This window comes from Pan paniscus, chromosome 19 (assembly GCF_029289425.2).
Source record: "Pan paniscus chromosome 19, NHGRI_mPanPan1-v2.0_pri, whole genome shotgun sequence".
NCBI classification, from domain to species: domain Eukaryota; kingdom Metazoa; phylum Chordata; class Mammalia; order Primates; family Hominidae; genus Pan; species Pan paniscus.
In genome coordinates, this window is record NC_073268.2 from 24,572,649 (window position 1) to 24,589,829 (window position 17,181).

The 17,181-nt window shown below is 49.6% G+C and overlaps 1 pseudogene; it reads right to left on the bottom strand.

The window, feature by feature from the left end:
* Nucleotides 1–14,673: 14,673 nt before the first annotated feature.
* Nucleotides 14,674–17,179, bottom strand: LOC100967887 (peptidyl-prolyl cis-trans isomerase A-like; annotated as a pseudogene).
* Nucleotides 17,180–17,181: the final 2 nt, after the last annotated feature.

The following is a 17,181-nucleotide window of genomic DNA, read 5'->3' on the forward strand; positions in this document are numbered from 1 at the left end:
CACACCCGGCTAATTTTTGTATTTTTAGTAGAGACAGGGTTTCACCATCTTGGCCAGGCTGGTCTTGAACTCCTGACCTCGTGATCCACCCGCTTGGCCTCCCAAAGTGCTGGGATTACAGGCGTGAGCCACCGTGCCTGGTGCTTAAAAATTTTTTAGGGATCTTATTAAATTACAGATTATGATTCAGTAGGTCTGGGCTGGGGCCTGAGATTCTGCATTACAAGTTCCCAAAATGATGTCAATGCCTCTGGTTGCAGACCCTACTTGGAACAGCCAAGGTGCACATATCCAGTGCTTCTCAATGTATGATACCTGGACCAACAGTGTCAGGGACACCTGGGACCTTCTTAGAAATTCAAATTATCAGCTGGATGTGGTGGCTCATGCCTGTAATCCCAGCACTTTAGGAGGCTGACATGGGTGGATTGCCTGAGGTCAGGAGTTCAAGACCAGCGTGGCCAACAGTGAAACCCTGTCTCTACTAGAAATACAAAAAATTAGCTGGGCATGGTGGCGGGCACCTGTAATCCCAGCTACTCGAGAGGCTGAGGCAGAAGAATTGCTTGAACCTAGGAGGTGGAGGTTGCAGTGAGCCAAGATTGTGCCATTGCACTCCAGCCTGGGAAACAAGAGGGAAACTGTCTCAAAAAAAAAAAAAAGAAAGAAAAAGAAATTCAAATTATCGGCTCCACTCCAAAACTTCTGACTCAGAAGCACTGTTTTAACAAGCTCTCCAGTTAATTCTGATGCACGCTAAAGTTTCAGAACCACTGTTATCTGAATCCAAAGGCATTTTGCAAGTCGCAGCAAAATGTCAGCTGCTTTTATCTGGAGAATGAGATTTCGATGATTTTTGTTTTCTTTGTGCTTTCCTATAGTTTATAAAAATAAGTATGTGTTTTCTTGTCTGGGTGCAGTAGTTCACACCTGTAATCCCAACATTTTGGGAGGCCAAGACAGGTGGAACACTTGAGGTCAAGAGTTCGAGACCAGCCTGGCCAACATGGTTAAACCCCGTCTCCACTAAAAATACAAAAATTAGTTGGGTGTGGTGGCACATGCCTGTAATACCAGCTACTCGGTCAGCTGAGACAGGAGAATCATTTGAACCCAGGAGGTGGAGGTTGCAGTGAGACAAGATCGCACCACTGTACTCCAGCCTGGGTGACAGACAGCAAAACCCTGTCTTAAAAAAAAAAAAAAAAAAAGTTAATAGGGCATAGTGGCTTGCACCTGTGGTCCCAGCTACTCAGGAGGCTGAGGTGGGAGAATCCCTTAAACCCATGAGGTCAAAGCTGCAATGAGCCATGATCGTGCCACTGCACATCAGCCTGGGTGATAGGGCAAGACCTTGTCTCAAAAATACATAAATAAATACAGAGAATTGTTGAGTTTTGCCAGTCTCTTCTGTTGCGAGGAATTAAAATGCTAAAAAATTAGTGGGCACAAACTCACTTCTGGGTACCAGCAGGAAGGCTCACAAAGCTGCTCTCTGACCTACTGATAGGTGTCCTCAGTAGGACAAGTCATCTGTGGGAAATCAGGACAGTTTGCAAAACAACTGAGCTGCATGGCTAGAGGTCAACACAGAGTTACACCTTCACAATATTTAGCTTGAGTTCCCAACCACATCAAATTCATGCTCTTGGGGTGACTAAGAAATAATGATTTTCATTAAAGCATCTTCGGAAGAGCCTTGTTTTTTGTTTTGAGACAGTCTCACTCTGTCGCCCAGGCTGGAGTGCAGTGGCACAATCTCAGCTCACTGCAACCTCCACCTCCCAGGTTCAAGCGATTCTCCTGTCTCAGCCTCCCGAGTAGCTGGGACTACAGGCACGTGCCACCATGCCCAGCTAATTTTTGTATTTTTAGTACAGACGGGGTTTCACCATGCTGGCCATGCTGGTCTCGAACTCCTGGTTTCAAGTGATCCTCTCACCTCGACCTCCCAAAGTGCTGGGATTACAGGCATGAGCGACCATGCCTGGCCCGACCCTTGTATTCTTTATTTTTCTGTTTGTACAACCCCCACTGCAAAAAGTACACAAGCTTTGCAGCCCACCAGCCAATTTGCATAAGATTGGATAATTGTAACTCCTGATACTTCTAGAGCTGGTGATCAAGTAGCTCTTTCTGAAAAACACAAATAGGAATCAGTAAAACTAAGCCAAAGTCAAGCTGTCTTCAGATCTGGAATTACCTTTACTGGTCCAATGCACAGCAAAATTTCCAAAGACCCTGATGCTTCTTGTCCACTGGTTTGCTGTAAAGGCTACAACTATCACCTGGAGGAGAGTGTAGGCAGAGAACTCAATCAGAAGACAGCAGAAAGGTATGACACTGAGGAGGGTGAATAGACTGCTTGTGCTCAGCAGTTGCTGGTCCACACTGCAGTTATGTGATAACGCTGAGCCTCGTGTCACTTTCCAAGGTCTGAAGCGGTGGCCATGAGGCAGATTAGCAGGTCCTTTACTTGGGTTGCAGCTTTTGGTAGTAACACCTTGTACAGTGCATAAGACTCCCTTCTGACACAGTAGATATGTCTTCAATAATTGAAAAATAACAGCGTGAAGAAAGAAGGCTGGCCAGGTGTGGTGGCTCAGCCTGTAATCCCAGCACTTTGGGAGGTAGAGGCGGACAGATCACGAGGTCAGGAGATCGAGACCATCCTGGCTAACATGGTGAAATCCCGTCTCTACTAAAAATACAAAACTTAGCCGGGCATGGTGGCGGGCGCCTGTAGTCCCAGCTATTGGCGGAAGGCTGAAGCAGGAGAATGGCGTGAAGCCAGGAGGCAGAGCTTGCAGTGAGCTGAGTGAGATTGCACCACTGCACTCCAGCCTGGACGATAGAGCGAGACTCTTCCTCAAAAACAAAGAAAGAAAAAAAACAGAAAGACTGGGAAATGATGGCCAATATTCCTGCTAAGTGATACTCTGGCCAGAAGCAGTGGCTCACGCCTATAATCCCAGCACTTTGGAAGGCGGAGGTGGGAGGATCACGAAGTCAGGAGTTCCAGACCAGCCTGACCAACAAGGTGAAACCCCGTCTCTACTAAAAATACAAAAGTTAGCTGGGCATGGTGGCGCACACCTATAATCCCAGCTACTGGGGAGGCTGAGGCAGAAGAATCGCTTGAACCCGGGAGGCGGAAGTTGCAGTGAGCTGAGATTACGCCACTGCACTCCAGCCTGGGCAGCAGAGCGAGACTCCATCTCAAAAAAAAGATAAAGAAAAAGAAGTTTTGGCCAGGCACAGTGGCTCACGCCTGTAATCCCAGCACTTTGGAAGGCCAAGGGGGGCGGATCACTTGAGGTCAAAAGTTCAAAACCAGCCTGGCCAAGATGGTGAAACCCTGTCTCTACTAAACATACTAAAACCACCAATGTGCCGGGCACGGTGGCTCACGCCTGTAATCCCAGCACTTCGGGAAGCTGAGGTGGGCGGATCACGAGGTCAGGAGCTCAAGACCAGCCTGGCCAATATGGTGAAACCCCGTCTCTACTAAAAATACAAAAATTAGCCGGGCGTGGTGGCACATGCCTGTAGTCCCAGCTACTTGGGAGGCTGAGGCAGAAGAATTGCTTGGACCCGGGAGGTGGAGGTTGCAATGAGCTGAGATTGCGCCACTGCACTCGAGCCTAGGCAACAGAGGGAGACTCCGTCTCAAAAAAAAAAAAAGAAAGAAAGAAAAAGAAAGAAAGAAAGAAAGAAAACCAGTAATGCATCTTTTCTTGCCGGATGAAACAGGAGTTTGAGCTGGATGGAAAAATGGTTGCCTTACCATCTGTGTGGTTGTAGAATCCAGGGAGTGCAAACTCAAATTATGTGCTTTATAATTGTCTCTGTCTGAAAAAAGAGTCTATGAAAAGACTAAATATGAGAACATAAAAACCCATCTTTGATAAATTACAAAGTGAAAAGGTGGAGCGCTCTGGCAGACACCACATTAACTAAGTGATCAAACTTGGCACACCAGTAATGAGACCAAATGCCATAATGTGCTCCTGATGTGATGCAATGGGAAGCGTACATCATCACTCATGGAGTATCCTTGCCAAAAAGACTTAACTTGAACCTAATCATGAGCGAACAATTAGACAAAATGAGTTATAAAACAAATTCCCACTGAAAGGGGTGAACTTGGGGACTGCTGCTGATAAAACAGACAGGCTCAACTACAAGAAAAGAAGCAACCTGGGCCTGGTGCGGTGGCTCACGCCTGTAATCCCAGTGCTTTAGGAGGCTGAGGTGGGCGGATCACGAGGTCAGGAGTCCAACACCAGCCTGGCCAATATGGTGAAACCCCATCTCTAATAAAAAAAAAAAATTAGCCACCCGTGGTGGCGCGCGCCTGTAATCCCAGTTACTCAGGAGGCTGAGGCAGGAGAATCGCTTGAACCCAAGAGGCGGGGGTTGCAGTGAACCAAGATCACACCATTGCACTCCAGCCTGGGCAACAGAGCCTGTCAAAAAAAAAAAAAAAAGAAGCAACCTGGTCCCAAATCTCAGCCTTGAATCACTAACCCTAAATCTCAGTCTTCATTTATTTTTAATGTAGAAATCCTCAGTCCACCTGACATGGTCAAACTGTTCAGAGTGGGGCAGATGACTTTACATCCTTGAGGGTAAAGAAATAATATGGAAATGATAAGGTAATCAAACCCATAGTATTTATAATTTAGTGTTAAAAGTCATCAGGATAATGTGTCTGTATTGCATATTTTAAATGTCTCTAATGTTTAAGAGAACGTAACATTCTTTCAACCTGTCACATTAGAGAATCTTTCAGATTTGCCTTGTAATTTCAATTTTTTTTTAAGAGACAGAGTCTTGCTCTGTCACCTGGGCTGGAATGCAATGGCACGGCTATGGCTCACTGCAGCCTCTACTACCTGGGCTCAAATGATCCTCTCATCTAGGCCTCCTGTGTAGCTGGGACTACAGACACTTGACACCACGCCTACACCCAGCTGTTTCTTTTGGTTTTGGTTTTTACTCTCCCTCAAATCTTGGAACCCAGCTGTTTTTTTCAATTTAAATGCACAATTTTTTAGGTATGATTTAACATTGAAAGGCTTAAGGAACTTGATTAAATTTGTAAACATTATAACATTTTTGTAAAATTTAAAAGAACCTGAATTAGGGCGGGGTGTGGTGGCTCATGCCTGTAATTCCAGCAGTTTGGGAGGCCGAGGTGGGAGGATCATTTGAGGTCAGGAGTTCGAGACCAGCCTCACCAATACGGTGAAATCCTGTCTCTACTGAAACTACAAAAACTAGCCGGACATGGTGGCGCAAGCCTGTAGTCCCAGCTACTCGGGTGGATGAGGCAGGAGAATCGCTTGAACCTGGGTGGTGGAGGTTGCAGTGAGCCGAGATCGTGCCACTGCACTCCAGCCTGGGAGACAGAGCAAGACTACTCCAACCCAAAAAAAAAAAAAAAAAAAAGCACATTAATTACCACATTTGTAAATTTGGTTTATTTGCTTTACAAGTTGTTTTAATGCATAGGAAGATATTGTTTTTTTAGAGTTGCACGTCTGCCCCATCAGGCATTAGAAGTGTTTAGAAATGTAATCAATTAGGTGTTTTATGCTTAGGCAAATTTGACTTCTCAAAAGTGAGGTAATTAAAAATTAGATAATACGTGAAAGTGATTATTCTTATTATTATTTATTATTATTATTTTGTTGAGAGACAGTCTTGCTGTTGCCCACGTTGGAGTGCAATGGCACAATCTCAGTTCACTGCAACCTCCACCGCCCAAGTTAAAACAATTCTCCCATCTCAGCCTCCGGAGTGGGATTACAGGCGCAGGCCGCCATTCCCCGCTAATTTTTTGTATTTTAGTAAAGATGGGGTTTCACCGTATTACCCAGATTGATCTCGAACTCTTGAGCTCAGACAATCCGCTGGCCTCGGCCTCCCAAAGTGCTGGTGGGTGCGGAATTGGTCGGTTCTTGGTCTCACTGACTTAAAGAATGAAGCTGTGGACCCTCGCAGTGAGTGTCACAGTTCTTAAATGCAGTGTGTGCGGAGTTCGTTCCTTCTGCTGTTCGGATGTGTTTGGAGTTTCTTCCTTCTGGTGGGTTTGTGGTTTCGCTGGCTGAGAACTGAAGCTGCGGACCTTCGCGGTGAGTGTTACAGCTCTTAAGGCGGCGTTTGTGGAGTTATTCACTTCTCCTGGTGAGTTCATGGTCTTACTGGCTTCAAGAGTGAAGACGCAGACCTTCCAGGTGAGTGTTACAGCTCATAAAGGCAGTGTGGACCCAAAGAGAGAAAGCAGCAACAGCTATTGAAAACAGTAAAACAACAAATCTTCCACAATGTGGAAAGCGACCTCAGCGGGTTACCACTGCTGGCTCCAGCAGCCTCCTTTTATTCTCTTATCTGGCCCCACCCATATCCTGCTGATTGGTCCATTTTACAGAGAGCCGATTGGTCCATTTTACAGAGAGCTGATTGGTCCGTTTTTGACAGGGTGCTGATTGGTGCGTTTACAATCCCTGAGCTAGACAAAAAAAGTTCTCCATGTCCCCACTAGATTAGCTAGATACAGAGTGTCCACACAAAGGTTCTCCAAGTCCCCACCAGAGTAGCTAGATACAAAGTATCAATTGGTGCATTCACAAACCCTGAGCTAGACACAGGGTGCTGATTGGTGTGTTTACAAACCTTGAGCTAGATACAGAGTGCTGATTGGTGTATTTACAATCCCTTAGCTAGACATAAAGGTTCTCCAAGTCCCCACCAGAGTAGCTAGATACAGAGTGTCGATTGGTGCATTCACAAACCCTGAGCTAGATACAGAGTGCCAATTGGTGTATTTACAATCCCCTAGCCTAGACATAAAGGTTCTCCAAGTCCCCACCAGACTCAGGAGCCCAGCTGGCTTCACCCAGTGGATCCCGCACCAGGGCTGCAGGTGGAGCTGCCTGCCAGTCCCGTGCCGTGTGCCCGCACTCCTGAGCCCTTGGGTGGTCGATGGGACTGGGCGCGTGGAGCAGGAGGCAGCACTCGTCGGGGAGGCTTGGGCCGCACAGGAGCCCACAGGAGGGGAGGCTCAGGCATGGCAGGCTGCAGGTCCCGAGCCCTGCCCCGTGGGGAGGCAGCTAAGGCCCAGCAAGAAATGGAGCGCAGTGCCAGTGGGCCGGCACTGCTGGGGGACCCAGCACACCCTCTGCAGCCACTGGCCCGGATGCTAAGCCCCTCATTGCCCGGGCCAGCAGGGCCGGCAGGCCGCTCTGAGTGCGAGTGCAAGGCCTGCCAAGTCCATGCCCACCCGGAACTCCAGCTGGCCCACAAGCGCCGAGCGCGCAGCCCTGGTTCCTGCTTGCGCCTCTCCCTCCACACCTCCCTGCAAGCTGAGGGAGCCGGCTCCGACCTTGGCCAGCCCAGAAAGGGGCTCCCACAGTGCAGCGGTGGGCTGAAGGGCTCCTCAAGTGCCGCCAAAGTGGGAGCCCAGGCAGAGGAGGCACCCAGAGCGAGCGAGGGCTGCCAGCACGCTGTCACCTCTCACTGGGATTACAGGTGTAAGCCACCATGCCCGGCCCCAAATTATTAAATGTATAACTAGAATAACAAACTGTGTAAGTTGGACCTGAAGGCTTAAAAGGAAAAAATTGGATTTTTTAAAATTTAAAGTTTTAATCAACTGTAAATAAATTCAAACCCAAGGATACTGATTTTGAGCTCAAAATCCCTTTCAAACATTAGAAACTCGCGGGGCGCTGTGGCTCACGCCTGGAATCCCAGTTCTTAGAGAGGCAGAGGCAGGCAGATATCTTGAGCCCAGGAGTTCAGACCTGCCTGGGCAATATAGCTAGAACCTATTCTCCACAAAAAGGGGGGGGGGGAAATGTGTAACTCAAACATTAGAAATTCAAACTGATAGTGAGGTAGGAGGCGGGACTCGACTCTGCGGGCAGGCCTGGGACACCGGACAAAATTGAGGACTAGCTGAAACAGGGATGAGTGGAAGCAGCTTTCCATCAGCGCCCACCAGTGGGCCCTGTCAGTTTCCCATTGCCATGGCAACACCCAGGGGAGTTACCGCCCCTTTCCATGGCAACAACCTAACCACCGGGAAGTTACCATCCTTCTCCTAAAAATTTCTGCATAAACCTCCCCTTAATTTGCATATAACTAAAAGTGGGTATGCATGTGACTGCAGGCCTGCCTCTGAGCTGCTTCTCTGGGCACATTGCCTATGGGGTAGCCCCGCTCCACATGGAGCAGCACCTCTGCTGCTGCTGTGCATCAATGCGTCAATAAAAATTGCTAACACCACCAGCTCACCCTTAAATTCTTTCCTGGGCAAAGCCAAAAACTCTCTTGGGCTAAGCCTCACTTTGGGGGCTTGCCTGTCCTGCATCATCAGGAGCAAGCCAGATTACCCTATTTCATAAAGAATAGGGAAAAGACAGGCAACAAAAGAGGAGAGGGTGACCAGTGTGGAGTGTAGGAGGACAAAAAGGAGGAGGAGGGGGAGAAGAAGGAAAGAAGTCCACCGGAGAGGTGAGAGAGAGATGTGTAATGATGACTTAGAGAAAGTCTTACTCTCTGTTTTCATTGTCACCTCAATGATTTTCAGCACAGATATGCATTGCTTTTTTCTTTTTAATCAACCTTGAGTTGTAATTTACGTACATAAAATGCACCCATTCTTTTTTTTTTTTTTTCAGACGGAGTCTCACTCTGTCACCCAGGCTGGAGTGAAGTGATGCGATCTCAGCTCACTGCAATCTCTGCCTCCTGGGTTGAAGCAATTCTCCTGCTTCAGCCTCCCGAGTAGCTCGGACCACAGGCACCTGCCACCACACCTGGCTAATTTTTGTATTTTAATGGAGATGGGGTTTCACCATGTTGGCCAGGCTGGTCTTGAACTCCTTACCTCAGGTGATTCGCCCAATTCAGCCTCCCAAAGTGCTGGGGTTACAGGCATGAGCCACCGTGCCCGGCCATAAAATGCATTCATTCCAAGTGTAAAGATTGATGACTTTTTGATAAAGGTGAACTCCTCCCTTCCAAGTGCTAACCAGACCCAACCCTGCTTAGCTTCCAAGTTCAGGGTGGTATGGCTGTAAACGGTAAATGTATCCACTTGAACAACCGCAATCACAATCAAGATATAAAGCATTTCTATCACCCCAAAAAGTTCTTATGTGCCTCTTCAACCTCTGGCCCCAGAAAAACCCTAATTTGATTTCCAGCATTACAGATTACATTCACCTATTCTAGAACTTCATATACATGAAATCACAGTACGTATGCTTTTGTGTCTGGCTTCTTTCATTCAGCATGTTTTAGAAATGCATCCATGTTGGCCGGGCGCGGTGGCTCACGCCTGTAATCCCAGCACTTTGGGAGGCTGAGGCGGGCAGATCATGAGGTAAGGAGATCAAGACCAAGGGCCCTGGCCCTTTTTTTTTTTTTTTATTGCTGAATATTTTTCCATGGTATCATCTTGTTTCTCCATTCACCTGTTGATGGACATCTGGGCTGTTTCCAGTTTGGGCTCATTATGAATAAAGCTGTAATGAGCATTAGAGTACATATCCTTTTCTAGACATAACTTGTCATTTCTCTTGGGTAGATACGTAGGAGTGGAATTGTCGAGTCACATGTTAAGTGTATGTTTAACTTCATAAGAAACTGAGGAGCTGGTTTTCAAAGCAGTTGCATCATGGTACATTCCCTCTTACTTGCTCGGTACTTTCAGGAGTCAGATTTGTGTTCTCTTGGGTAAGACAATGTATTAGTCACGGTTCTCTAGAGGGACAGAACTAATGGAATAGATATATATAAAGGGAAGTTTATTAAGTATTTACTCACATGATCACAAGTTCTCACAACAGGCCATATCTGCAGGCTGAGAAGCAAGGAGAGCCAGTCCAAGTTCCAAAACTGAAGAATTTGGAGTTGGGGGGCAGGAAGCATCCAGCATGGGAGAAAGATGTAGGCTGGGAGGCTAAGCCAGTCTAGTATTTTCACATTTTCTGCCTGCTCATATTCTAGCCATGCTGGCAGCTGATTAGATTGTGCCCACCCAGATTAAGGGTGGGTCTGCCTTTCCCAGCCCACTGACTCAAATGTTAATCTCCTTTGGCAACACCCTCACAGACACACCCAGGATTGTATCCTTCAATCCAATCAAGTTGACCCTCAGTATTAACCATTACAGACGATATCTTCATTGGGCTCAAGGTAGCTCCAATACATCATGATGAGTGTAAAAAGATATTATACCCATAAATGTGTTTTTGTCAGGCCTCTGAGCCGAAGCTCAGCCATTATAACCCCTGTGACCTGCACATACACGTCCAGATGGCCTGCAGGAGCCAAGAAGTCTGGGGCAGCTGAAAAACCACAAAAGAAGTAAAACAGCCAGTTCCTGCCTTAACTGATTAACCAACATTACAACATTCCACCATTGTGACTTGTCCCTGCCCTACCTTAACTGATCAATCAACCTTGTGACATTCTTCTTCTGGACAATGAGTCTTATGATCTCCCCACCATGTACTTTGTGACCCCCTCCTCTGCTAACAATAGATAACCACCTTTTACTGTAATTTTCCATTACCTACCCAACTCCTATAAAGCAACCCCTTCCCCATCATGTACTTTGTGACCCCCTCCTCTGCTAACAATAGATAACCACCTTTTACTGTAATTTTCCATTACCTACCCAACTCCTATAAAGCAACCCCTTCCCCATCTCTCTTCATTGACTCTCTTTTCGGACTCAGCCCACTTGCACCCAAGTGAATAAACAGCCTTGTTGCTCACACAAAGCCTGTTGGTGGTCTCTTCACATGGATGCGCTTGACAGTTTTTAGGTGGAAGAAAGGAAGCTCCATCCATAGATGACCTTGTCTTCTGCCCCTAGTAACTTTCCAGGGCCTGTGCCAAGCACAGCCCTTTGGGTCCAGAATTGTTTTCAGGGAGGGACCTTCAGTGGTCTGTGGGTCCACTGATCTTGAGCTGACCTGATTGCACTACTGACCTGCTTAGTCCCCCTTGAGAGACTCTGGAAGGGCAGGGATCTCGGAGTACTCTCCATCCCAGACCAAGTTCAGGATCATGAGGCTGGGGTGATGGAAAAAGGATCGGGACCCCAGGCTACAGGCAGTGATAGTGATTGCTTACACATCTTGACATGTACAAAAACACAGGCCATTCAGAGCTGCACGGCGAAGGGGTGGTGGGGGGGGGGGTGCAGGGGAGGGACTCTGAAAAATGCCTCTTGATGACTCAAATCCTTCCCCTGCTCCAGCCCCAATCCCAAAGCAATTTCTCTCACCTGTCAGTTCACTCAGGAAAAAGAAGGGCTTTCAAGGAAAGGAAGAAAGGGACTCCCAAGCCCCTTGGTCACTAAGAAGAGGCTACCGCAGGCCCCAGCCATCTTCAGGTACACTCATTGTCTTTCCAGAGCAAGGTTGCTACATGTGCAACCTAAAAATGGGCGAAAACGCAGGAGCTCCCCTCGGAGGAAATGACCCTTCTGCCCAAGGACGGTAAAGAAGGGATGAGGCTTGGCAGAGGGGTGTGAAGGAAAGCCCAGAGGTGCAGTGGTTTGGAAGGGCCTAGGGACAAGGTGACAGGCAAGACTGTGGAGGCTTCCTTCTTCCTCCAGAGCAGCTAATGGGGGCAAAGACTTGGGAGGAACCCAGTGAGTCCAACGACCCATGTCAGCGTGGGGGACCAATGCCAGAAGCAGATCTGTGACAGCGAGGGAGTCTCCCTGCTCCCTCCTGGGCACAAGAATAAAGACTACATTTCCCAGCATCCCTTGCAGATAGGTGTGGTCGTGGGGCTCATCCTACCCAATGACATGTGAGCAAATCGGTAAAGTGGCCACTTCCCGGCCCTTTTCTGAGACAGGGGGAGAGAGAGAGAGAGAGAGCGAGAGGGAGAGAGCATGGGGCTGTGGGCGGGGCAGCGAGGTGACCGCGCCCCTGAGGACTCCATGGGGCAGGCTTTTTTTTTCTTTTTTTTTTTTTCTTTTGAGATGGAGTCTCTCTCTGTCGCCCAGGCTAGAGTGCAGTGTCCCAATCTGGGCACACTGCAACCTCCGCCTCCTGAGTTCAAGCGATTCCCCTGCCTCAGCCTCCCGAGTAGCTGGGATTACAGGCACGTGCCACCACGCCCGGCTATTGGTAAAGACCTGGTTTCACTATGTTGGCCAGGTTGGTCTCGAACTCCTGACCTCAGGTGATCCGCCCACCTCGGCCTCCCAAAGTGCTAGGATTACAGGTGTGAGCCACCGCGCCCAGCCCTTTATTTTTTTAAGACTGCGTTTCGCTCTGTTGCCCAGGCTAGAGTGCAATGTCGCAGCTCACTGCAACTTCCGCCCCAGGGTTCAAGCGATTCTCCTGCTTTAGCCTCCTGAGTAGCTGGGATTACAGGCGTGCACCACCACGCCCGGCTAATTTTTGTATTTTTTAGTAGAGATGGGGTTTCACCGTGTTGGCCAGGCTGGTCTTGAATTCCTGACCTCAGGTGATCCGCCTCTCTAGGCCTCCCAAAGTGCTAGGATTACAGGCATGAGCCACCGCACCCAGCTGGGGCAGAGTTTTTATGTGAGAGAGAAACAAACTTCTCTCTTGCTTAAGCCACTGTTTGGAATTGTTGTTCCATCCAAACCTAATCTTTTTTTTTTTTTTTTTTAAGACAGAGTCTCGCTCTGTCATCCAGGCTGGAGTGCAGTGGCGCGATCTCGGCTCACTGCAACCTCTGCCTCCCGGGTTCACGCCATTCTCCTGCCTCAGCCCCCCAAATAGCTGGGACTACAGGTGCCCGCCACCACGCCTGGCTAATTTTTTTGTATTTTTAGTAGAGACGGGGTTTTACCGTGTATTAGCCAGGATGGTCTCAACCTCCTGACCTCGTGATCCGCCCGCCTCAGCCTCCCAAAGTGCTGGGATTACAGGCGTGAGCCACCGCACCCGGCCCCAAACCTAATCTTAAATAATCATGGAGCCAAAGGAGGGAGCAAAGGCTAGATGCGAAGGCGGGTCCCAGGTGTTGAAAACGCAGGGCCCCAGGGGTCCATAGGGAGCCAAAGGCAAGCTCCAAGGCAAGAGCCAGGAGGTGGGGCCACCCTGGGGTGGCAGAAGTCATCTGGTCTGGAAGGTTTTCGGGGCGCTGGGAAGAATATGAAGGGTCAGAAGCTGCAGCCAGGTTGGGGAGGGTGCAGAAGGACTAGAAGGGACCAAGAAGAGCCAACTCTGCCGCCCTCCACCCCTTCCCTCTCCCACCCAGGCATGGACCCAAGGCCAGCGGAGCTGGGGGCAGGTGTTTACCATGAATCCATTTTTGAGTTCTTGTTTCTATCTAGGATGGGAAATTCTGATTGCTGACCTGAGACTGGATTGGCCACTTAAATGCCCACAGCCCTAGAGGAGACCAGAGCCAGCAGTTGAGACCCGAGACACGCAGAGTTCTTATCACCTTAGGGCAGAAACTTCCACCCACTTCATTCATTCATCCACCTAACAAACATCTACTGAGCATCCACTGTGTGCCCCCAACCATTCTAGGTGCTGGGGACGGGACAGTAAGCAGAGCACCAAAAATTCCTTCCCTGTGGATCACCTGTGCTATTGGGAGAGATGGACTCTAAGCAGGATACATAAGAAAAAGATAAAATTGGCCAGGTGCGGTGGCTCACCCCTATAATCCCAGCACTTTGTGGGGCCTAGGCAGGTGGATTATTTCAGGTCAGGCGTTCCAGACCAGCCTGGCCAACATGGTGAAACCTCGTCACTACTAAAAATACAAAAATTAGCCGGGCGTTGTGGTGGGTGCCTGTAATCCCAGCTACTCGGGAGGCTGAGGCAGAACTGCTTGAACCTGGGAGGCGGAGGTTGCAGTGAACTGAGATCATGCCATTGCACTCCAGCTTGGGTGACAGAGTGAGGCTCCGTCTCTCTCTCTCTCTCTCTCTCTCTCTATATATATATATATACGTGTGTGTGTGTGTGTGTGTGTGTGTGTGTGTGTGTATAGTTATGTAGTAGTCAATACAAAGGAAATAAAGCTGAGAAGGGACAGGAAACAGAGGGGTAAATTTCTGCTAGGGCAGCTGGGGAAAGCCTCACGAAAAGACAGCATTTCTGTAAGGACTTTTTTAAATGTTAGCAGGGCACAGGAGACAAAACAGCAGTGTGATGGCTCAAGGATGTCAGTAAATAGAATAAATAAATAAATAACAATAAAAAATAAGTGGCCAGGCATGGTGGCTCATACTTGTGATCCTAGCACTTTGAGAGGCCAAGGCTGGCGGATCAATTGAGCCCAGGAGTTCCAGGCCAGCCTGGGCAACACAGCAAGACCCTCATCTCTACAAATAATTTTTTTTTTGAGATAGAGTCTCCCTCTGTTGCCCAGGTTGGCCTGCAGTGGCACGATCTTGGCTCACTGCAACCTCCACCTCCTGAGTTCAAGCAATTCTCCTGACTAGCTGGGAATACGGGCATGTGCCACCATGCCCAGCTAATTTTTGTATTTTTTAGTAGAGATGGGATTTCACCATGTTGGCCAGGCTGGTCTCGAACTCCTGACCTCAGGTGCTCTACCCGCCTCGGCCTCCCAAAGTGCTGGGATTACAGGCATGAGCCACCATGCCAGGCCTTACAAATAATTTATTTTTATTTAGTTAGTTAGTTTTTATTTCATAATCATAAGCTTAATTCTGCAATCCAGCTAGGCATGGAAAGGAACAAGGAAAACAGGGAACTCAACGCGAACTGATCGAGAGCACAAAGATTCTAGGATACTGTGAGCAAATGGGGTGGAGGGTGCTCTCCTGAGCTACAGAAGGAATGGGCTGGTGGTTAAGATAAAACACAAGTCAAACTCATTAGAGTTGCCCACAGTCAGCAATGGTGATCTTGCTGGTCTTGCCATTCCTGGACCCAAAGCGCTCCCTGGCCTCTGCAATATTCATGCCTTCTTTCACCTTGCCAAAGACCACACCCTTGCCGTCCAACCACTCAGTCTTGGCAATGCAGATGAAAAACTGGGAACGGTTTGTGTTGGGTCCAGCATTTGCCATGGACAAGATGCCAGGACTGTATGCTTCAGGAAGAAGTTCTCATCATCAGATTTCTCCCTGCAGATGGACTTGCCACCAGTGCCATTATGGCGTGTGAAGCCACCACCCTGACACATAAACCCTGGAATAATTCTGTGAAAGCAGGAACTCTTATAACCAAACCCTTTCTCTCCAGTGCTCAGAGCACCAAAGTTTTCTGCTGTCTTTGGAAACTTGTCTGCAAACAGCTCGAAGGCGACACAGCCCAAGGGCTCACTGTCAGCGGCGATGTTGAAGAACATGGTGGGGTTGACCATGGCTGATAGTTACTGGGTACAAACACATACGTGCACCTATGTGTGTCTTACGTGAGCAGTGGCCCCACAATCCGATGGCCAGGGAGAGGTGTCTGGAACAGAGACCGGAGCGAGGCAGGATTGGCCTCTCAGCCCAGCCCCAGATTTTTTTTTTTTTTTTTTTTGAGATGGAGTCTTGCTCTGTTGCCCAGGCTGGAGTGCAGTGGTGCCATCTCGGCTCACTGCAAGCTCCACCTCCCAGGTTCACGCCATTCTCCTGCCTCAGCCTCCCAAGTAGCTGGGACTACAGGCGCCCGCCATGACACCCAGCTAATTTTTTGTATTTTTTAGTAGAGACGGGGTTTCACCGTGTTAGCCAGGATGGTCTCGATCTCCTGACCTTGTGATCCGCCTGCCTCGGCCTCCCAAAGTGCTGGGATTACAGGCGTGAGCCACTGCACCCGGCCCCCAGCCCCAGTCTTTAAGCATGGCCGAGAATGGGCCACCGGCTGCCAGATCGAGGCAGCGTCAGCAACACCTCCTCTCAGGCTGGATGGCGCTATCAGGGAAGGAGGACCGGGCCTGAGACTGTAGAGTCTCTGGTTCTGGCCCTGTGGCATCACAGGCTGCAGACAGCGCAGGGTGACTGCAGGCTCTCCACTTCCCGCCCCACCCTGGCCCACCGCCTCAGCTGCTTTCCATTCCCGCAGGGCTGATGGGCTTTTTCCAGGTGGCGCCAATGGCCTGACCCAGCAGGAGCCACGGGACAGGACGGGGTGGGGACCATTCCTGGACAGTCAAGGGAGATGAGATGTGACCCTGAGCCCCTGTGGCTGGGGGCAGGGGGCCGGTAGCAGCTTTGCCAGGGGCAGAGGGAGGTCGGGAGGGTGAGGCCAGCAGCGCCCCCAACCCACATCCTGTTTTCAGAATCTGGGGCTCCAGCATGTGCTTTTTCCCTTGGACTTTCTCCAGGGCAGCGTCCCCCACCCAGGCCCACTCCCAAGGGAAGCCTGCACGAGGGCAGGAGGGTTCCCCAACACACACAAGCAGGAGTTTACCTAGAGTTTTTCCTGCAGGGGCTGGGCCCCTGAGCTGGAGGGAGTGGTGGGTGAAGGGTACGTGCCTTCCCCTTCCTGAAAGTGGACCTGGGGGTCTGCGTCAGCATATGGAAAACCACACAGGCACCCATGGCTGATAGGGAGAGGAACTGTGACCAAGGAGGTGAGTCCTGCTGCCCTTCTTCAGAGGGGCAGGCATGACCTCCCTCCAGTGCCTGCACCCACCAGCCCCACACAAGGCTGGCATAGAGGCAACCCCTCCTGGGGACTGTCAGGCCCTGGGACACCACCTGGGAAGCCCAGCCAGGCTGGATGGAGGACAGTTCCATGAAAGGCTCAAGAGCTTGGGCTCAAGAACTAGTTGGGCCTCGCATAGGCCTGGATCTGCTATTTACCGGCTGCGCGACAGCAGGCAAGTGGCTTAGACCCTCTGAGTCTCAGTTTCCCCTGGTGTAAATAGTGCCCTCATGCCACCATTGACAGAGAACCGAATGAGCTCATTGGCATATGGAGCTAACGGGGTTCCACACGGGGACTGGCCCAGCAGGTGCATAGGTGAAGCAGGTTTTGCTATGCACTCAGGCGGACCCCTAGGAAGGCAGAGCAGACAACCAAACATCTCAGCCTGGAGTGTCCCCTCCCTGACCACTCAGATCACCGTCGGTCACCCTTACTCCCTTCTCCATAAAACAGCTTCCCCCGCCACCCAGGGCAGTAGGAGGGAACTCTCAATTCAGAGCCTTCTGGGGGGAAAAAAGTCCTATTTTTCACATTATAAAAT